At 42.3% G+C, this 23,245-nt stretch overlaps 1 non-coding gene across 1 annotated transcript; it reads left to right on the top strand.

The window, feature by feature from the left end:
- The first annotated feature begins 2,568 nt into the window (after positions 1–2,568).
- On the top strand, positions 2,569–2,674 carry LOC117129428. Its single transcript, XR_004453077.1, has one exon. It is a non-coding gene; the product is annotated as a small nucleolar RNA R71 (small nucleolar RNA).
- Positions 2,675–23,245: the final 20,571 nt, after the last annotated feature.

Raw genomic sequence — 23,245 nt, 5'->3', positions numbered from 1 at the left:
AGTAATCCTCATCGTATTCCTCGGTATGTTCCTCATTAGGTGAAGTAATTACAGTGTCAACTGCAAAACTTTCATGGAAACCACTGTCTGCCCAACTGCCTATGGAATAATCATCATGTCCTCTCCTGGTTGGAGGTTGGAAGGCAAAATGTTGGTAACAATGATTAGGTGAAGCGAAATGATCAACTGGGTGCATTACGTCGAGTGACGTGTTGTTGTGGTCATCGGTCACCGTTGACACATTGGAATCGATCGATGGAAATGTTGGAGTGTCGATCGATTCCGAGTACTCTGCTTCGTACTCCGATTCATACTTTGCTCCATAATTGCATTTGCCAATGAAGCCAAGTTCTTTCCCATAATCCACAGAATTAATGACCTTTCTCTTAGGTCGGATGGGATCGTAGTGGATGTTTGGGTCTATGAGCTTTAGACACAATTTGGTTTTGTTCATGTCACATACAGCTCCTACTGTAGCTAGGAAAGATCTTCCAAGCAGAAGTGAAGAGTTCCAGTTAAGCTCGATGTCTAAGACATGAAAATCTACAGGGACAAGGGCATTACCAATCAGTACCTCCAGATCTCTTATGATGCCTCCTGGTCGTTTCTTTGAAAGATCCACGAAGGTGAAGGATTATGTTGAGGGTTCGATGGTCAAACCAAGCTGGTCTGCCATGATCCTAGGGAGGATACTAACTGATGCTCCTGTGTCACATATTGAATGGGGAAATTCAACACCCTTGACTACGCATGGTATTGCAAACTTCCCAGGATCACTCTTCTTCGTCAATGTGATCCTGTGTTTCATCTTCTCTCTGACTTGATGAAACATTCTCCTAATGTCCTCCTCAGTTACCTTTGTTTCTCTGAAGAACATCTACAACCGGTGTGTGAAGTAAGCTTCATCAAAAGGTTTTTCGATTGGGATTCTTAGGACTCGTTTAGTGAAACCATCCATCTCCTTATCGTTAGCTTCCCTCTTAAGGTTTTTAGGAATCTTCTCCTTTCTTTTCCTTAACCTTCTCCCTTCAGATCCTTGTTCTTCTTGAACAGATTCTGGTGAACTATTTAAAGGGTTGGGTTTTGGTTCGGGTGGGTTTGCTAATGGTTTAGGTGGTGGTCTGAGTGCATTGATGTAATCATTATCGATTGAGGGTAACCGCACTCGGTATGTCAGAGGTGTCTGTCGATCGATGGGAGGTGTGTTGTGACGATCGACGTCGGACTCACTCTGTCGATCGATGGTTGGCTCAACCGATCGATCGATTTTTTCATAGAAAGGGGAGGGTGGGTGAGGATGCTTAGCTGCGAATTCTTCATGAGTTAGAATTCGACCCGCATTGCATTCAGTCGATTTGGCAGACGACGTCGATCAATGACTAGAGTAATCCGTCCATCGATCTTCATCATGGTATGTTGATCGATGCGAGTTCATCGACATCGGTCGACACCATTGGGATCCGCCGAGACTCATGGAGCTTTCGATTTCGAAATCTCCTTCCTTGAGCTTTTCATTTCTCACCACTTGCCAGAAATCATCATCTATGATGGCATTTACGTGGTGTTTTCCTTTGTCGGCTCCTGCCTCTCTAGCGAAAGCTTCTTGCCTTTTTATAGTCTCGCCTGTCTGAATTACTTGGGTTTCAAGTTTTCTCACCTGAGTCCCTAAGGTCTCGATTTTGGTGTTCAGATTGTTGTAGGCAGAGTCTATCTTACCGTTGAAATCCACGGTGATTTGTTGTTGTCCCAACAGTACTCGATCAAGCATCTCTTCGATCTTGCTTTCCTGAGTCTGAGGTGGTGGATTTTGGTAGTAAGAGTTCGAGTAGCTCTTACTGTTGTTGAAGGGTTTTTGAAATTGTGAACTTTGGTTACTTCTTTGGCCATTTCCAAAGAAGTTTCTGTTTCCGCCATGGTTTCCAAATTTTTGGAATCCGGTACCTCCGATGTAGTTCACATCTTCTTCTTCTTCTGTATCTGCTACTTCTCCTTCAGCTGAACAGACTTGCTTCCTAAGAAGCTCATGCACCACATCTAACTTAGCTCTTACTTCGTCCATATGTTCCTTCCCGATAGAGGCTACAGACTTCTTCCGTTCAGAGTCAGTGTTTTTGGTGCTGCTGTTGTTAGCAAGGTTTTCGATAAGTCTCAGAGCTTCCAATGGATTCCGAGTAGTGAAGTTTCCTTCACTCGCCGTATCAAGAGCCATTTGATACTGTAAGGCGAGACCTCGGAAGAAAGTGCTTAGACCATCTCTAACACACCTCTATTTTTATCTCTATATTTTTCTCTAAAATAGAGAAACTCTATTATAGAGGTGAATTTGCTCCAATGTATGCCTCTATAATAGAGTTTCTCTATTTATAGGGGAAAATATAGAGATTTGCTATTTTCATCTCTAAATATAGAGGTAAAAAGTAGGATTCCTCTATATTTTCCTCTAAAATAGAGGAACTCTATTATAGAGGCATACATTGGAGCAAATCCACCTCTATAATAGAGATCTCCATTTTAGAGGAAAATATAGAGATATACATTGGAGATGCTCTTTGCAGCTGCACTTCATTAAATCCGTGGTGTGGACAGTCTCGCTGGAAGAACCTAAATCTAATCCATGCATCTTTGAAAGACTCTCCAACCTTCTGCGAGAATGTGGAAATTTTGTTCCGAAGTTCTTCAGCGCGCGCTTCATCGAAGAAGTTTCGTAAGAAAGCATTCCTGATGTCGCTCCAGGATGTTAAAGATCCTGTGGGTTGCTGCCTAAGCCAGTGCATCGCTTCTCCATTAAGCGTGTATCTGAAGAGCTTGCACAGCAGGTAATCTTCGGGGACTCCTTCCATCCGAATGGCAGCGATTAGATCCTCGAACCGTTCCAAATGGTCCATAGGATGCTCGTGCGGTAACCCAGAGTAGGGTATCTGCGACACGAGAGTGTAGTATTGAGGCTTCAGCTCGAAATTCTGCTTCTGGATCTGCAGAAGTCGAATAGCTGATCTGTTGGAATAGTACTCATCTGGGCGATTGTAGTCGGCCAGTGATTTCGATCGAGCGTCCTCATCTACAGGTTGAGCAGCTCCTGTAGCATCAGCATCTGGGATTACAGTTCCCTGAGCATCTATTTTCTGACCTGTTGCATTACGCAGATGACCGGCCTGGTCATACAGGTTTTCGTTCTCATCCTGAGTTAGAATAATAATGTTTACCATTTTTGACGACACGGTATCGATCGACGTACGCGGTATAGTATCGATCGTTGTCGAACGATTGGGATCGATCGACGATGACGGTCTGGTGTCGGTCGACGGTTGATTGTGCGTATCAATCGACGACGATGTGGTTGCGTCGAGCGATGTGGAACGTTGACCTCTACGGATGGTGCGTTCCAAATGAGCACGATCGTCTGAGAACAGCAAGTCTTTCTCCTTGTTGCTTCTGGTACCGCCGGGCATGCACCTGAAAAGACAAGAAAAAGAAAGATTATTAGAAAAGGGGTAAAGAAAAGAATAAGAATTAATAAAACTAAATCTAATGGCGATCAAAGCTCCCCGGCAACGGCGCCAAATTTGATACCACTCAAATTACCCTAAGGAGTGTTACTCTCATCAAGAGAGGTTCAGATGTAGTACTTAGGGATCGAATCCACAAGAAGTTAGGGAACAATTAAATCTAGTGTTTTATTAATTCTAAAGGTTGTAATGTTTTAATGAAATAGCAATAGTAACAAGCGAGTAAATGATAAATGTAACTTAAGTTGGAAATGATATTAGATGCAGGGCCACTATTCAGGTGTTGGAGATTATAATTCCTATAGATGCCTAACTGTTGCATGCATGATATATTAGAGCTCATTCGCTTAACTCAGTGATCAGCTGTCGCATGTACCACTGGTTAACAGACTAGATCTTGTGTCTCACCGGTTAGATGCATACACAAGAGAGTGTCGATCGATAGTCTATTAAGACGTCGACCGATACACCTTTGCCAACATCGATCGATTGACAGTTGAGGACATCGATCGACGGGTTCTAGCCAGGCCTATGCGCGAGTATGAAATGCCCTACTAAGATTCTAAATTGGCGGTTAGCCCTCTCTAGCAATCCTAATATTATAGATATATTTCAAGATGGGATAACAAGGGTGCTTGAATATGCAATCCTATGAACAAGTTCTAGTTAGCAAGGCTAAAACAAGCAATGAATACAAATCTATCATGAATATCACAAAAAGGTAGATCTATAGTTTGGGGCTAATCCCACAAACCTATCTGAACCCTGGATCTAACAGTTGAACTACTCAGAGATAGCAAAGTAATTCATATCAATAGATAAATAGAAACTCATAGAATAGATGAAAAGAAATAGAAACAAGGAGTTCCAATCACAAGTGATCTTCTCTCAAAATGAAACTTGTAACAAAACTAGGTCTAGAAAGAAAAAGCTCTCTATGCCGTCAAAACACTTGCAGTATATATTCTACTAGGTTAAAAACTCGCCAGGGCATTTTGGTAATTTGGCTTGACCTTGGTTTTTAAGTCTGCTGAATCCAAAATATCGCGTCTGGTGTCTCGACATCGATCGATGGTACTTGTGTACATCGATCGATATTAATCTTCATATGTCGAGGCATTTCCTGATATCGATCGTCAGCACTGATGCACATCGATCGATTATTCCTTCTCTCGTCGACCTCTAAGTGGTCAGCTCGAGTGAAATGTCCTTTAAGCTCCAAAATGCTTCAAAGTCATAGCTTTACTCCGAAATGACCCTGAACCTGAAAACATACCTAGAAGAGTAGAAAACATAGATATATATATAGTAAAATACTAATATACCATGGATAAAAATGAGTCAAATCCAAGCTATATCAAATTCGCAGCTAAGCATCCTCATCCACCCTCCCCTTTCTATGATAAAATCGATCGATTGATTGAGCCATTCACCCATCGACATAGTGAGTCCGACGTCGATCGTCACACCGCACCTCCCATCGATCGACGGGCACCTCTGACATACCGAGTGCGGTTACCCTCAATTGATAATGATTATATCAACGCACTCAGACCACCACCTAAACCATTAGCTCGCCCACCCGAACCAAAACCCAACCCTTTAAATAGTTCACCACAACCAGTTCAAGAAGAACAAGGAACTGAACGGAGAAGGTTAAGGAAAAGAAAGGAGAAAATTCCTAAGAACCTTAAGAGGGAAGCTAACGAGAAGGAGATGGATGGTTTCACTAAAAAAGTCCTCAGAATCCCAATCGAAAAACCTTTTGATGAAGCTTACTTAACACACCGGTTGTGGATGTTCTTCAGAGAAACAAAGGTAACTGAGGAGAACATTAGGAGAATGTTTCATCAAGTCAGAGAGAAGATGAAACACAGGATCACATTAACGATGAAGAGTGATCCTGGGAAGTTTGCAATACCATGCGTAGTCAAGGGTGTTGAATTTCCCCATTCAATGTGTGACACATGAGCATCAGTTAGTATCCTCCCTAAGATCATGGCAGACCAGCTTGGTTTGACCATCGAACCTTCAACAGAATCCTTCACCTTCGTGGATCTTTCAGAAAAACGATCAGGAGGTATCATAAAAGATTTGGAGGTACAGATTGGTAATGCCCTTGTCCCGATAGATTTTCATGTCCTAGACATCAAGCTTAACTGGAACTCTTCACTTCTGCTTTGAAGATCTTTCCTAGCTACAGTAGGAGCTGTATGTGACATGAACAAAAACAAATTGTGTCTGACGCTGATAGACCCCAACATCCACTACGACCCTATCCAACCTAAGAGAAAGGTTATTAATTATGTGACTTACGGGAAAGAATTTGGCTTCATTGGCACATGCCATTGTGGAGCAGAGTACGAATCGGAGTACGAAACAGAGTACTCAGAATCGATCGACACACCCACTTTTCCATCGATCGATTCCAATGAGTCAACGGTGACTGATGACCGCAACAACACGTCGCTCGACGTTGATCAGCCGGTTGACCATTTCGCTCCACCTAATCATTGTTATCCACACTTTGCCTTCCGACCTCCAAGCAAGAGAGGACGTGATGATTATTCCATAAGCAGTTGGGCAGACAGTGGTTTCCATGAAAGTTTTGCAGTTGACACTGTCATTACTTCACCTAACGAGGAACATACAGAGGAATACGATGAGGATAATTGGAAGGAACGTGCAATAGAAATGTCTTTGCAGGATGAAAGATTTGAAACACATACGTTCACCAACACGTTTCCAACATCGATCAACGAAGTGCACTCCACATCGGTCGATACCCACCCTCATCCAGCAAAACAACCGCTCACATCGATCGACACCCATACAGGAACATCGATCGATATTCGCGCCGCCGCAAAAATTCAGGAGCAAGAGAATATTCCCTCTCCAACTAGGTTTATAGATACCTATATAAAATGTTTTGCACCCTTAAAACCACCTCCACACACCAGAGCAGACACACAAGCAGTAAAGATGAACACTCTTCCATCTACATCAACAGAAAAATCCATGAAGAGCAATCATCTCAAGAACACAAGTTCTGCAGATATTACTATGCCCTCGATCGATGCATCTGTATCAACATCGATCGATACTACTCTAAACCCTCTTTCTATTTCTAAATTGAATGATAATGCAAACATTGATTATGGTTTTCTAACACCTGATGAATTTGGTATTTTCAGGGACCCAGATGGCAACGCACGTGCAATAGATGGAAGGATCTTACAAGTGTCCAGAGAGGACATAGCAGATATCCTTCAAGTGGCCAATGGACCTGAAAATCTATTCTCACAGCAACGTGGCACTCCAGACGTCATTCAAACCGATCCAAACAATCACGTAGGAGTCACCACAACAGAAATCAATCCAGATCTTTCATACCACCAAAAGGTCAAGCATCAATTACAGGGACAACTGAGACATCGATCGATAGGGTAACACCAACGTCGATCGATAAGGATGAACCGACGTCGATCGACAGACGTTGTGAATTTGGAAACCGCGCTTTTGACATGTACGGAGCCAGAAAGTTCACTTGGGAACGAAGGGACGAGTATGGAGTCTACAGAGATGAGTCTGGACACGCACTAGGCATAGCTGGTGAGATGATACCTGTCACAAAGGAAGACATCAGGAAATTACTGGAAAGAGCATCTCTTTTTGAAGAGAGCCACATCTGTCTTCCAGAACATGCCACTTCCTTCAAACTCACAAGACTGGCACCAGAACTCTACACCAAAGATGAAATCAACGAGATGGTGACTGGTATTTGTGGATCTCAGGAAAAACTGGGAGAGGAGCTCAAATCATTGGTAGATGATACACATCAACCTTTGGATAGAGGCTACAACGAGCTTTTCAGAAGTATGGTAGAAATGAGGACATAAATTGAGAGTTTATGTCAGCAACTTGAGAAGGAAGCCACGACCTCAGCATCGATCGACGCACCACATGGACCATCGATCGACGTCAGTCTTCCTACAGCCCAGATCCCTGCAGAACCACAATGTTCAGCAAAACACAAGGATGAATGGTAAGTCTCATACATCGACACGGGTATAAACGACGTGTACTACCCTCTCAACAACAACGTGGACTGGCTGAGCACTAAAATCGAGCTACAACAGCAAGATCTGGACACCATTCGCAAGAAGGACCAACAACCAGCCACATCGATCGACGTGTGTACTATCACATCGCTCGATGCTAAGATCTCAGCCATGAATGAGAGGCTGAGGACATACGAGGACATGCATGACCGCTTAATATCACCAGCAACTCATCTTCGATCGACAGGCTACGAGGGCTTTGGATCGATGGCAAGAATCCTGAGGAGTTACTTCCCTACACAGCAGCAGAGATTGACAAGATCACATCCAAGATCTACATTGTTATAGACACCATGGAGGAACGACTTGACAAACGCAGCTATGACATCTACTTTCCATTCGACAACAGAATCAGTGGACTAGATATCAGCATCGATCGACAGGAAGCGAGCGAAATCGCTCGATGGTAAGTCGCCGAGATCGACCGATGAACACATAATCGCATCGATCGACGCCGAGTGTACACCAACCGGCGAGCAGCTGATACACAAGACGATAGAGTCAATGCGCAAGGAACTGACAGAACTTTCAGCATACGCCTATGACAACATAGGCTGGCACCAGGTCAGCATTGACAACGTTCAGGATAGGCTACAGAACATCTCGAATGTACTTGAAAAGATATATGACAAATGGACTAGAAATGATGAGGCCACAAGAAGTTTCATTGCATCTTGGTCCAGAATGTGCAGAGATGACGTGGATGCTTGTTTTCCAACAAGCAGCTGTTTCTCCACTAAATAGTCAATCACTACCACAGTCAAGCTAAATGACTATAACCAAGCGCTGAGTGGGAGGCAACCCACTATTAGGTATTTTATTTTGGTTTTATTAGCTAGCATTTATTTACTTTCGTTTTATTTTTTTTCAGATTTAGGAGACCCAAGTAGGAGGACTTGAATATCGACCGCCGACGAGACGTCGACATCCCTCGACATAGACAACCACACGACGATCGATGTAACATTTTCCCATCGATCGATATCTAATCCGGTCAGATGTATCTTCCCTACTTGTTATATTTTGTACATCATGAACTATTCCATCATAACTCCGACTGAGTTACACTGGGACAGTGTAATTTAAGTCTGGGCGGAGATTTACTGATATAATTTATTTTATTCTTATATAAAAGGAATTTTAATAAATTATGCTTAGCTATTGAAAATAGGGACTATAATCTTATATTAATTAAAACTTGAATATCTAACCAATCTTTAGCACCATTTTAGATTTACTGATTGCAGATAGCACTATAGATGCTAAAGCAGATCAACCTATCAACTACACACTTGCCTTGAAACGTATGAAGTAACCAAAGCTGATTTCCAACACTAAACCTGACATAACAGCTTGTCTTGGGACTTGGTATACATGGGATCGGATTCTTCAGACAGGTCTGGAAGGTAACGCCTTGTCTAGATTATTTATCATATTTTCTCTCTCTAAATTTTGGCCCTAGAATAGTTAGTCATTTATATTTCTATTAAAAAAAAGATCTATTTTTTACTTAGGATGAGTCTGAACAGGATTTGGTGGCTAAAACCATTAAGGCTTGATTCATAAAGACTCCAATAAAAGAGTTCGACATGGGACTTGGAGTCGGCAATCTTCAAGGGTCGCTTTCGCAAAGAACTCTTGGATATAGGTCAAAAAGAAGTGAACATAGCTTGGTGGCAACCACCATTAAGTTTTGATTCATGGAAGCCTGTCCAATCTTGGTCACTGATCCTGCAATGGAAGCACACTTTGACTCAAGAGAGAAAACTAGAGAGAGAGAAACTAGGAACTAACTTTTACCTACAGCTCCAGATACATGTCTGAAATCCTTGCATCCTATGATCGATACTCCCAAGGTAAAGCATTCAATTTATATTTATGCTAAGAAATGAAGTAAGTAGAGGGGATGTCAGACGTGAATTGATGAGTTGTGTTATGTTAGAAATGGTTGCTAAACTAGGATATTGCATAGTGTGCTTCTGTGATTAGGACTTTTTAAATGTGGTTGCAAAATTGTTGAGGAAAAGATTTCTATGGTTTAAAATCTTAAGTCCCTAATATTTTCAAACCTCTTTCAGAGAGACTGCATGTATGTTTTGCTTGAGGACAAGCAAAATGGTAAGTCTGGGGGAGTTGATATACCTTGGATTTGACCCGTTTTCATCTATGGTATATAAGTATTTTACTATATATATATAACTAAGTTTTCTACTCTTCTAGGTATGTTTTTAGGTTCAGGTGCATTTCGGAGAAAAGCTATGACTTTGGAGCATTTTGGAGCTTAAAAGACATTTCACCCGAGCTGACCATGTAGAGGTCGACGAGAGGGAGAACAATCGATCGATGCGCATCCAGTGCTGTCGATCGACACCAGGCGATGCCTCGACAGATGAAGATTTGTCGAGACATTGGACACGCGAAATTTTGGATCCAGCGGACTTAAAACCCAAGGCCAAGCCAAATTACGAAAATGCCCTGACGAGTTTTTAACCTAGTAGATTATATACTGCCTAAGTGTTTTTGACGGCAGGAGAGCTTTTTGTTATAGCCTTGCTATGAATTTTAACCTATGAATTTCTATTTCTTCATTGTTACGAATTGCTTTGCTATGTCTGAGTAGTTCAATTATTAGATCCAGGGTTCAGATAGGTTTGTGGGATTAGCCCCAAACTATAGATCTGCCTTGTTGTGATATTCATGATAGATTTGTATTCATTGCTTGTTTTAGCCTTGCTAACTAGAACTTGATCGTAGGATTGCATACTCAAGCACCCTTGTTATCCCATCCTGACATCTATCTATCATATTAGGACTGCTAGAGAGGGCTAACCGCCAATTTAGTATCTTAATAGGGCATATCATATTCACGCATAGGCCTGGCTAGAACCCGTCGATCGATGTCCTCAACTGACTATCGGTCGATGTAGGCAAAGGTGTATCAGTCGACGTCCTAATAGGACCATCGATCGACACTCTTTCGTTGTCAACATACTAATCTTTGAGACACGAGATCTAGCTTGTTAACCAGTGAAACATGCGACAGCTGATCACTGAGTTAAGCGATTGAGCTCTAACATATCATGCATACAACAAATAGGCATCTATAGGTATTATAATCTCCAACACCTAAATAGTGGCCATGCATCTAATATCATTTCCAACCAAATTACATTTACTATTTACTTTGCTTGTTACTATTGCTATTTCATTTAAACATTGACAACTCTTAGAATTAATAAATATTAGATTTAATTGTTCGCTATCTCCTTGTGGATTTGATTCCTAAGTACTACATCTGAACCTCTTTTGATAGTAACACTCTTTAGGGTAATTTGAGTGGTATCAATATTCTATATTATATGTGTAATTAATTTTATAACATTATCAGATAAGAAACTTACATTGCCAAAATAAATATTTTGTGTATCTAGATACTATTTGATTGTCCGTGCACATGATGATTATGATGAGACGAGGTTTTTAATATTCGATCAAATTGTTGAAAATTTCCTCAAAAGATCCGCCAATCATTTGATGCGGGAATATGATAAACTCAAATTAACCCTAAAATAATTTACTCTCTCGAATAAGTGGTTCAGTTATAATACTTGGAAATCGAATCCATAGAAACTGTAAGATTACACAACAAACTTATTGTATTCAAAGTAAAGTTAGAAATAATATAAAAAGCAGTAAACAAAGAATTAAATGATAATGTTTGTAAGTTATCAAGATGAGGGGAACGCTAGACTGATGTGAGCTCTCAGGTATGATAGGTATGCAAAATAGATATGTTATTTGGGATTTATTTAGAGACTTATTCTTGAACTCAAACTTGAATTATATTCTATTGACTTTCATAAGTAGAAATTATCTAATGGCCAGATCTAGGAGTCTAACTCTCGTATGTGAATCATCAGGGAGTGTCGATCGATACCTATTGTGGAGTGTCGATCGACACAACTTCTAAACAAGATTTGGTGAATAGGTTTGATTTGTTCTCTAATCACCTACACCAACTCTCGTATGTGCCTAGCTAATTAGATAATCTAATTTTCGTTCAGGAAATAGACCAATCTCTCGCTTGCGTCAATTTGCGCCAATCAATCCTTTAACATCTAAGTTTATGGTGATCTATTCTAGGCTTTGCAATAAGAAAAACTAGATAAAGAACTAATTTAGTTACCCTAACAACAATACATATTAGCAAACCATCAGGTATACTTTGAAGAACCCTAACTCTAACAGTAGAACTACTCAAACATATTCATAGAAAACATTTCGATGGTCTAAATAATATTGCAATAGATAAGTAAAAGTACATAATAGAGTAAAGAAACAAGGGGAGTTCAAGATCTTCTCTCAGAAGGTGCTCAGATCTAAGGGTTACAAATAGAGCTGGGAATTTGAGTCATTATCTGCGGCCCGCCCTGTTTGTCCCGCCGCAAGGTGGGTGCGGATCTGGTGATTTGAAAATTTGATTTGCGGGTGCGGTTCAGCCAGAATTCAACCGCATGTGCCAACCCACAAAAACAAAAACAAAAAAAAACTTTTTTAAGAAAAACATTATTCTGAATAATTTTTTTAAAAATTTATTTAATTGAATTATAAATTGATTTTTGTTATTATTTTTAATAATAATTTTTAAATAATAATTTTTACTATTATTAATATTTCTTGCAGGTGTAACGGATCACATGGTGGTTTATGCGGGGGGGGGGGGGGGGGGGGGTTGTATTTTCTTCTTGCGGGTCAAATTTTTTGAATCAAAAAAATTACTCAATCCGCAGAATGGCAGGTCAAGCGGAGCGGGTTTGACCCGCAATCCAGCACTAGTTGTTGGGTCGGAAACGACACTGTCACCATAAAAAAAACTCCCTAATGAGTCAATACTATACAGCTTCATCCTTTCGGGGTAGTCCCAATCTCTAACGTATCCGTCGGGATTTTTCATCTAACAAAGCTTGGATTGTATCTGATGCCTCCTGCAACCACAACAGTTAACTTTCACTTCCTGAATCTGAGAGAACATTTAGAGAAAAAGGTGGTGTCAAACCACACATGGATAAGAACCTCTAGCTTATTTCTGAGATTTTCTTCTTCCTTGTCGCCTCTGTCTCTATCCTCTGAGAATATGTCGATTAAACTCTCTTGCTCTTTCTTCAACTCTTCTAACTCATCCTTTGTTCTTTGAACCTATAATAACAACAGGAATCCATTGGTTAGTGTTGTTATAGGTTTGCAGGCAGACACAGTAAAATGTTACCTCAGCTTCGAGTTTCTTTCGTAGCTCTTTCTCATGTCGTAGCTCCTCTTGAAATACAACGTAAACAGCTTCTTTTTTTATCTAGCATGAGAATAAGAACACACAAGCTTCCAGTGTTCTTACAAGCGAGAAACAGGGAGTCTTTAGGCAAAATTAACATGGTACATAAGTTAACAAACCTGTCTTTTAACCTTTCATTCTCTTGTTCCACTTGACTGAGGGTTCGTGAACCGGAAGGAGCTTTGGGTATTTCTGAATTCTGCGAGAAGAAGTACAAAAAGATTATGTTCCCAATTCTGTTTACTGGGCAAAGTATAGGGAAAAAAAGAAGAAGAAGAGCATGTACCTTCTTAGGAAGGTCTGTGGCATCTGCCTCAGCAAAAGAATTGTAATCAGAGTTGTTGATATGCCTTGAATCTGGATGTTACATCTAGGCGATGGATGTTACATCACGTATATCATACCGACTCCGTTGTATCAAGAGCGTTGCATCAAGTTATTATGGATGTTACATCTGATCGTGGGTTTAGGCCCATGAGTCTGTATAGTCTAGGATTTTAGATGCGAGATGCTACTATATATATCTTGTATTCAAAGTAAGCATAAACTTGCACTTTGTTAACTCAATATCGCCTCCAATAATAAGATCTCTCTTTGCCCATGGATGTAGCCATAGGGGTGAACCACGTTAAATATCTGTGTCATAGTTACATCGCTTCTATTCACCTGTTTCCGTATATGTTCCTTCTCACATTCGTCACAACAAACTGGTATCAGAGCTCGGGGTTTGTGATCTGGTGAGAAGATGCCTAGAATAAACGCGAAGATTGACAAGTTTGATGGGAGAAATAGCTTCAGTCTTTGGCAGATCAAGATGCAGGCGTTGCTGAAGCAACAAGGTATCTGGAGACCATTGTCAGAGAAGAACTCTGAAGCAGCTGATTTGGAGGCTCTGGAAGAGAAGGCATTCTCAACAATTTTGTTGTGTCTAGCAGACGAGGTTATCATCGAAGTGTCGGATGAGAAAACAGCTGCTAGTTTGTGGCAGAAGATGGAGAGTTTGTACATGACAAACTCTTTAACGAATAAGCTACTTTTGAAGCAACGCCTCTCCACCTTGCGTATGCAAGAAGGTATTGAGCATTGCGACCATCTTGACAAGCTGAATTCTATATTACTGGAGCTGCGTAACATCGATGTTAAGGTGGAGGATGAAGACACGACACTAATTCTGTTGGTATCTCTGCCAAACTATTTTGAGAACTTCGTGCAATCGTTCATTGTTGGCAAAGATACAGTGAAACTGGAAGAAGTTAGGTCGGGAATTGCGCCATAAGGCATCCAGCTCAGGCACAAACAATCAAGCATCGGGGTTGTTTGTTAGTGGTGTGAAGGGACATGGGAACAGAAGGACTTCGAAAGATAGGAAGTCGTTTACAAGGAGTCCTAAAGCATCTGATATTTGCAACTATTGCAAAGAGAAGAGACATTGGAAGTCAGACTGTCCCAAGATGAAGGAGCAACAGTTTGGTTCTGTTGCAGTAGCCGAGAATGAAACCAAGTCTGACGACGACATCGCTCTTGTTGTGCACGGACACACACACTCTTCTGATGTGTGGGTTCTTGATACGGGAGCATCCTACCATATGACACCGAGGAGTGAGTGGTTTTCAGAGTACACAGAGGTACTTGACAACAAGATTAAGATGGCAAACGACTTTGTCTACAAGATTGTTGGGATCGGCTCAATCAAGCTCAGGACACATGATGACATGTGAGGGTTCAAATATTCAGTTGGCGATGGAGTTTTGAATGTCTACAGGGGTTTTGATGTGATTCTGAATCATGAACGGTACTTTGTATTTGCTGAAGGGTACAGCGGTTACCGGTTCAGCAAATGTTGCATCGCCAAAGATCCCAGAGGAAGATATGACAAAGCTATGGCATATGAGGCTTGGACATGTGGGTGAGCGTGGGAATGCTTTGGCCGAGTTCCAGACTTATCCTGATTCTTGTGAGATTTCTTTTCTTTGCTTTTGCTCCAGCTCTTGGTGCTGTTTAGCCTAGGCTTGGGCAGCTCGACGTTGGTTGTTCCCTTTTCTTAAGATGAGAAAAGGGCATCAACTAAATGCCTGCAGTTCCTCGTATCATGCGCCTTGGACTTATGGGAGCTGCACCATAGGTTTGGCTCAGCCGAGCCAGGACTCGAGGTTGAAGGCGTCAAAGAGGTTTGCGGCTTCTCGTCGTTTTCCCAGACGTTCCAACCTTTCTCACGCACGATGACAGTCGACCCTGGGGACGGGGTTTTGTCTTCGACCACATAGACGATGCTTTTTGGCTGGTTTGTCTTGTTGCCTGAGGCGTGCTGGCGAGGTTCTTGCCGTGCCTCAGGAACTTTTGGAGCAGTTGCCGGTTTGGCTGCCGTGTTGAGTTTCTTGAGGATCGCTGTTGTATCTTCTTCCATTCGGATGAAGTTGTTCGACCTTGCGATAGCATCCTGGAGCAAAGTGGTGGGATTTCTGTAGAGGTCCTCGCGAAAAAGGGACTTGAAGTAGAGGGTATTCATCAGCTCGTCGACGGCAACGCTGTCGGGGACTTGCACCTTCGAGGCGACTGCTTTGAATTTTTCCATGAAGTCGCGGAGGCTTTGGCTCGGTCCTTGAGATAGATTCCAAAGGTCAGACAAAGTCGCTCCTTGTCTTGTAAACATGATGTACTGCTTGAGGAATGCAGTCGTCAGGTCGTGAAAGTCGATGATGGAGTCTCGCTCTAATCCAGTGAACCACCCGAGCGCTGGTCCTTGAAGACTCTCGACGAAGAAGCAACAATAACATGCGTTTCTTTCTTTTTTGGAGAAGTTGGTTCGACCCATCGTGATGTTGAAAGCAGTGATGTGGTCAGTTGGGTCTGCCTTTCCGGCGTATATCGAAAGGCAAATTTTCTCGGTCGGTCGGTATCAAACGTCAGTGATTTTCCGAAAAAGGGGTTTTTACGGTTTCTGCGAGGATGAGTTCGATCAGCGGCGCTGAAGTAGGTCCTTCGAGCATCCGATCTTTCATGTCCAGGACTGATTGCTTAAGCTCAGCGAGTTCCCGGACGGTTACGAAGTCTACGCCGCCGGGCGTTTGAACCTGTACGGCATCCATGTTTGTAGGGTTTCCGACACTGGCTGTTCTGTAAGTGTCGAACAGCTGTTTTCGGACCGTCGTAGCCGGATCTCCTGAGCTCCCGGCCAACAGAGCTAAAATGGCGGTGAGTTGCTCGGTCGTCGCCTTCTGGGCGGCGTCTTGCTGCGCCATCCTCTCGGGTATGGTTTCTGCGAAGGCCGCTGCTGTTGGAGCGCCTTCAGTCACAGGCGACTCGTCGTCGAACGGCGAGTCGGGTCGAGTCATGATCTTTTATTGACGCTACTTTGTCTGCCCCACGGTGGGCGCCAACTGTTTAAACCAAGACTGTCGATAAACTAGTAAAGAGAAAGGACGAGTTCTCGTCGGTGGGTCAAGACAAAGACGTGTTTTATTACATTAATGATTCGAAACAGTGTTACAAAACGGGAAGAGAACAGAGGAAATAGTCCGGCGAAGACAAGTTCGTCGGACTGTACAAGTCGGCGAGATGTAAGATGTAAAACCCTAAGTCTAGCCGAAAGTGAGTGTAGTGATTTGCGGATCCCCCTCCTTGTTGCCTCTCCTCCTCCTTTTATAGAAAAAATGCTCGTTGACCTAATGCGCTCTGTCTCGATAGGCCTCCTCGAGTAATTGGGCCGAGGTATCGGGCCGCTGAGTCAAGTCGTCGAGCCGATGATGTTCAATCAGTCGTCACGGCGACTAAAAGTAGTCTAAAGTCGAGCCGATCGTCGGCTCGCAAGTCGACGAGCTGACTTTCTTTGTTGTAATCATGTGCCTGGATAATTGTCTTGCGGGCCTTTTGGGAGGGCTAGGCCCATACCCAACAGATGTGGTAAAAAAAGTTAATGGCATCTATGTAAATAGATTTTTTGTTAACAAAAGAAATAAGGGTATTTTGGGCATAAAAATAATCTAGTAATTAAAAAAAATTGTATGTTATTCTAGTATAACATGATTTAATTTTATTTTAGTAATCTTCCCAAAAACATTTAAAATAAAAAGAATATTTTAATCATTCTCCTCTTTGAATGTTATTTTTGTGACAAAAACTTCTTCTTTTGAATATAACGGAAATTAGAAACGGTGATTAACTCTGTTAGATCAATCCGTTATCCGAATTAACGTCGTCTTTAAGTTAGTTTAGCCAAATAAAATTGAGGTTTAAAGTGATTATTCAAATTAAGTTGGTGTTTTAAATAGTCCAAGGGAAAGTTCATGTTTTTTCAACCAAATTTGAAAGTTGGTGATTTAAATGACAATTTTCCCGTTATGGTAATGTCATAATTACTGTGATTTACGAGATGAGCCAACTCTTTAATCATAGACACCGTCTTTGTAATAACTTTTTATTAGGATACCAACTTCTGTGGATCCCTTTACACAACTCGTGCTGCGCTTCCTTACCTTCTGTGAAGGCAAGTTAAAAGTCGACCACGACATCAGATATGTAAGTCGAACCTAACTTCTTAATCATTGTCAAATAGTTATGTGTTGTATCTGTTATAGAATACTTGCTTGTAAAACTAAGTTCAATTAGGAGCATTTCCCATAGCATTGGTCTCAAGTTGTGCTATCCACATAAAACTAAGGGGATAGTGACCGGTGTGTGTCGGAAATAGACTTACATGACCGAAACATTATGGTTTTGGGCTTTGGAAAGTGTTTTGTCCGGAACTGATTGAGTGGGGTTGTTGGTTAATGTTCTTGAGCGGACATGGTACGTCTGAGGAAAATGCACAACAAGAAAATCCTAGACATTCCTGGTATACGTAGTGTTCTGTGCTCCGAACCTATTAGAACGCCAGCAATCAAGTCAGACTAGAGACCTAGAGTATAATATAGAGATTATGGAAAGTATATTATCATATTAGAGTCTGTACACGGTATTTATACAAGTATGAGAAGAGAATACTAGGGTAGAGTATTTACAATACAAGTCCTTAAGTTATACTCTAATATCCTCAATACGCCCCCTCAAGATGGAGGGGCTGCAGTCACTCCAATCTTGGAACAAGTTATCTGAAATTGGTTTCGCGGAAGTGGCTTTGTCAAAGTGTCTGCAAGCTGATCCCGTGTAGAGACATGTGCTACCCGTAGCTTCCCTGCTTGGATCATGTTTCTGGTAAAGTGATAATCAAGAGCAATGTGCTTCATTCGAGAATGAAAAACCGGGTTTGCACATAAGTACGTAGCTCCGACATTGTCACAATATATAATCGGTGGAGAGGGGAGGTCAATTCGAAGCTCAGAGAGTAGAGAACATAACCATGTTACCTCTGAAGCCGTGTTGGCAACGGCACGATATTCTGCCTCTGTTGATGATCGAGCAACTCCGTTCTGTTTCTTTGAAGACCATGATATCGGATTATGACCCAAGTAGATGATATAACCATTAGTAGATATATAATCATCTGTGTCACCAGCCCAATCCGCATCCGAGAACGCATGTAACTGCATGGGAGTTGTCTTGCGCATGAATATACCATGGGTTCTAGTACCAGCAAGGTATCTAAGGACACGTTTGGCAGCTTGCCAGTGATCCATTGTTGGCTGGTGCATGAACTGGGATAATCTGTTGACGGCATAGGAGATGTCAGGCCTAGTGAATGATAGGTATTGCAAGCTGCCTACAACCGATCGATATTGAGACCCATCATCGAGAGGAGACCCGCCTTTGAGTGTGAGTTTGGGGGTCGATTGTAATGGGGTTGAAACTGGCTTCGCGTCGGACATGTTGGTCTTACGGAGAAGATCATTGATGTATTTCTGTTGCATTAGGTGCATCCCATGCTTTGTACGAGTTGCTTGGATGCCAAGAAAGTAGTGAAGATCTGTGGGATCTTTGATAGAGTACCTAGCTGCAAACATTTGTAAGACCTGATCGACGAAGGCAGTATCATTACCCGTGACCAGGATGTCATCTACATAGATGAGAACATATGTAATGATCGATCCGCAGCAGTGTATGAACAAAGAAGCATCCGACGTGGAGTTGGTGAAACCAGAACTGAGCAGGTGTTGTTTAAGAGACAGATACCATGAGCGTGGAGCTTGTTTGAGGCCGTAGATCGGTTTCCGTAGGCGACAGACATGATTAGGCCGATCTTTATCTAGAAAGCCAGGTGGTTGTCGCATGTACACTACCTCAGAGAGATCACCTTGTAGAAAAGCATTGTTGACATCCAGTTGTTTGATAGGCCAAGAGCGCGTAACCGCAACTTCTATGACCAAACGTATTGTGGTCGTCTTGATAACTGGGCTGAAAGTCTCAGAGTAGTCGATACCCTGTCTCTGCGTGTAACCTTTGGCACAAAGACGACCTTTACGTCGCTCAACCTGGCCGTTCGGTAAGTACTTTGTTGTGAAGAGCCATTTGCAGTCTATAACATTCTGAGCTTCATCAGCTGGCTCGAGATCCCATGTGTGATTAACAATGTGAGCATCAAACTCAGCAATAGCCGCTTGTCGCCATTCTTCTTGTTTCATTGCTTGAATGATTGTTGTTGGTTCCGGTTGGTCTATCTTTCGACCTGCAACAGTAAGAGTAAGTTTCTGGATAGGTTTTGTAATTTGATTTTTGGCTCGAGTTTGCATTTTGTGGATGTTTTGTACTGGTTCAGGTTGTGTGATTTGTGGTTCATTGGGTTGTGGAGGCACGGTAGGTGGTTGGTTATTTGTGGCTAAAGGCTGAGTCGTGGGTGTCGACTCATTTTGTGGTTGAGCAGTGGGCTCAGTAGGCAATACAGGAGGCTGAGTCGTGGGTATCGACTCATTTTCAGAATGAGCAGTGGGCTCGGAGGAAGAGGCAGAAGAAGTAGCATCAGAGTTAGATGGTAATACCTGAGTGTCTGGTTGCGGTTCAGGCAGATGGTGATGATGATGGTGAAGATCCTCAGCCGTGGGTCCCGTTGATGTTATCGGTATAGTGGTTACTGGAGGTATGAACGGGGTCGGTTCTACAGGGCTTTGATGTTGAGACTGTTGTTTCTTGGTCATGGAGGGAAAGGGGAACTCTGTTTCTACAAACTGAACGTGCCTGGACGTGTAAATTCGATCAGTCGAGACGTCAAGACAGTAGTAGGCGCTTTGTGTTGTTGAGTATCCAAGGAAGACACATCTTGTAGATCGAGGCTGTAGTTTGTGTGTGTTGTATGGCCGTAACCAGGGAAAACACAGACAGCCAAAGACTCGCAGCTTCTCATAATTTGGTGCAACTCCAAAGAGTCTTTGATAAGGTGATTCCATAGCTATTGTTGGTGATAAGAGGCGGTTAATGAGATAGACAGCTGCTGTGAATGCGTATGTCCAATACTCCCTAGGAATAGAAGCCGTAGAGAGTAGGGTAAGGCCTGTCTCCACAACATGACGGTGCTTTCGTTCCGATATGCCATTATGTTGAGGTGTATGAGGCGGTGAGGTTAGGTGAGCAATGCCATTCTCAGATAGAAAGCTTCTTAATGCTATATATTCTCCACCATTGTCTGAAAACAGAGTCCCTATCTTCGTCTGGAACCTATTTTCCACCAAGCTCTTGTAGGCAATGAATACATCTTTAACCTGAGATTTCTTTTTAAGGGGGTACAGCCATGTATAGCGCGAGTAGTGGTCAATGAATACCACATAGTAGCGAAAATTATCAATGGAGGTTATTGGTGAGGACCATAAGTCGCTGAAAATGTATTCAAGGGGTTTTTGTGAGGTGATTGTAGAGTTTGTAAAGGGTAATTTGTGGCTCTTATTAATCAAACATTCAGAACAAGATAAATGAGTTTGAGTTGCAGAACAAAGGGGTAGAGAAAAGCGGGAAACAATAGTGTTTAAAATAGAAAAAGAAGGGTGGCCAAGCCGTGAATGCCACGAGAACAGAGATGTTTTGGGATTTGATGAGGTGACCAGAGCCGTTGCTTGACTAGGTGAAACTGGCCACTCATACAGCTGATTCCTAGTCTTGCCTTGGAGTAACGGGACCCCCGTGCTGAGTTCCTTCACCTGAAAAGATGCAGGAAAGAATTCCACAGAAACTCCATTAGCATTACACAATTTGTATACATATATGAGGTTCTTGGCAACATTCGGCACACACAAGATGTTATTTAAAGATATATCACGAGTAGTAGTGGGAAGTTTAGAAGAACCCGTATGTGAAATCTGTAAAGACGAACCATCTGCTATGAGCACATCATCACCTCCTTGATATGGCGTGTGAAGCGAGAGGTTGTTGAGATCAGAGGTGAGGTGGTGTGTAGCGCCAGAGTCAAGGAGCCAGTTCGTGGCTGAGTATGGCGCATTCACTGCAAGGTTGGCCTTCGGTTGCCATGGCCTGAAAGGACTCTGGTTTTGTGGGCCGAGCTGTTGTTGTTGCTGAGCCTGGAACTGCGGGCATCTGCGGGCACTATGTCCTTGTGTCTGACATATTTGGCACTTGCCTAGGTACGGCTTGAACTGGCGTTGCTCGTTCCGGTTTGCCGGTGCTGGTAGTTGTCATTGGGGTTGTTGTTTGGCTTCCTGTTGTTGTAGTTGTTGCGAGGGTAGGAGTTTTGTTGGCGATGTTGAACTGCATTAGCGGTGGTGGGAATGACAGTTGATGAGGAGGAACGATTTGCAAGGAGCTTTGCTTCATGGTTCAGTAAACGTTCATGGACTTCAGTGATACTTGGAGGCGTATCTTTGCCTTCAATTTGGTCCACAACCGTTTTGTAATCATCCGGGAGTCCATCAAGAATCAGCTCCACTTGATCTTCATGATCATACGGCTTCCCAAGGATGGCAAGTTGATCAAGTTTAGACATCACACCTTGCAAGTATTCATCAATGGTCTTGTTACCTTTGGTGTAGTTCTTGAGTTGATCCCGGAGTTGCTTGATATGGCCTCTACTTGGTTTTGCGTATGTAGCAGCCAACTTCTCCCAGATCTCATACGCTTTGGTTGTACGAGACACCGTTGGTTGGATCGAGGGTGTGATAGCCCCTAATAAGGCACTGTAGATCAACCTATCCTGTCTGTTCCAGCGAACAAAGTCAGGGTTAGGGGCTTCAACGTCAGCTGTGGTGAGTGTAGCGGGTGGGATCACAGTGTCGGATTCAAGGTGACTTGCAAGCGCATACCCATCAAGTAAAGCATGAACCTGCAAGCTCCACATCAAGTAGTTGGTGCTTGTGAGTTTAGTAACGTTGGACATGTTGATGTTCAGCAAGGAGTTGGTATTGTTGAGGGAGATGACTTCATTTGTGGTGTTTGAAGAACTCATGGTGATGGAGGCGTGAAAGAATTTTTAGGTTTTGGTTAGGAGCGTTTGCTCTGATACCATATAGAGATTATGGAAAGTATATTATCATATTACAGTCTGTACACGGTATTTATACAAGTATGAGATGAGAATACTAGGGTAGAGTATTTACAATACAAGTCCTTAAGTTATACTCTAATATCCTCAATATATAATACATGTTTCTCATAGTAGAGGCTTGTTTTGTGGATAGACTTTGACTATGTATAGGTTACTAGTATATCTCAGTTTGTGTACGCCTGTAAAAATTATGTAACACCCGTCTCCTCTTCCCTTGAGAATGGTGTGTTACGAACAGTACAATGTGAATCAAAACCGAATAATAAAAGCCGAAAAATATCAAAGCATTTAATAAATTAAATCTGAAAGACATACATCTTTAAATTGTATTAAAACTATGTTGAATAAATCGAATGAAAACCGGAAAAATCACGATCATCCCAAAACACCAATCCATCCAGATATTCGACTACTCGTCATGCTCACCTGCAAGATAAAGAAAGAGGGGTGAGTAACATGAGAGTCATTCAATGAGGTATGAGATGTTAGACTCGCAAACCACTGACTTGAGTATTAGAACTCCCACTATGGAAGTTTAGCTCTAACATGAACAAACACGACGCCTAAAGTATCACGCAAAATACACAATGCACTGATAGTGCATAGCTAGACCATACACCCCACATTCTCCTCAATATACGTTCGCGGCGTCGCTAATACAGTTTGTCTTTATACCTGCCCACCAAGCTGCATCGAATGCAAACGTCTCTGCACAACGCCCCACACAATCAGCGTCGAAGCTCAGACGTCTTTGAACTCACGCCCTCTATAGTAAGGTCCAAGCTCAAATATCTTTGAATTCATGCCCTCAATAGTAGGGTCGAAGCTCATACATCTTTGAAGTCAAGCCTTCGTCACATAATCCCTATTCATAACT

Source organism: Brassica rapa, chromosome A10 (genome assembly GCF_000309985.2).
Source record: "Brassica rapa cultivar Chiifu-401-42 chromosome A10, CAAS_Brap_v3.01, whole genome shotgun sequence".
Classification (NCBI taxonomy): domain Eukaryota; kingdom Viridiplantae; phylum Streptophyta; class Magnoliopsida; order Brassicales; family Brassicaceae; genus Brassica; species Brassica rapa.
Note: the sequence above shows the minus strand (reverse complement) of the source record. Positions and strands in the feature narration are given on the sequence as shown.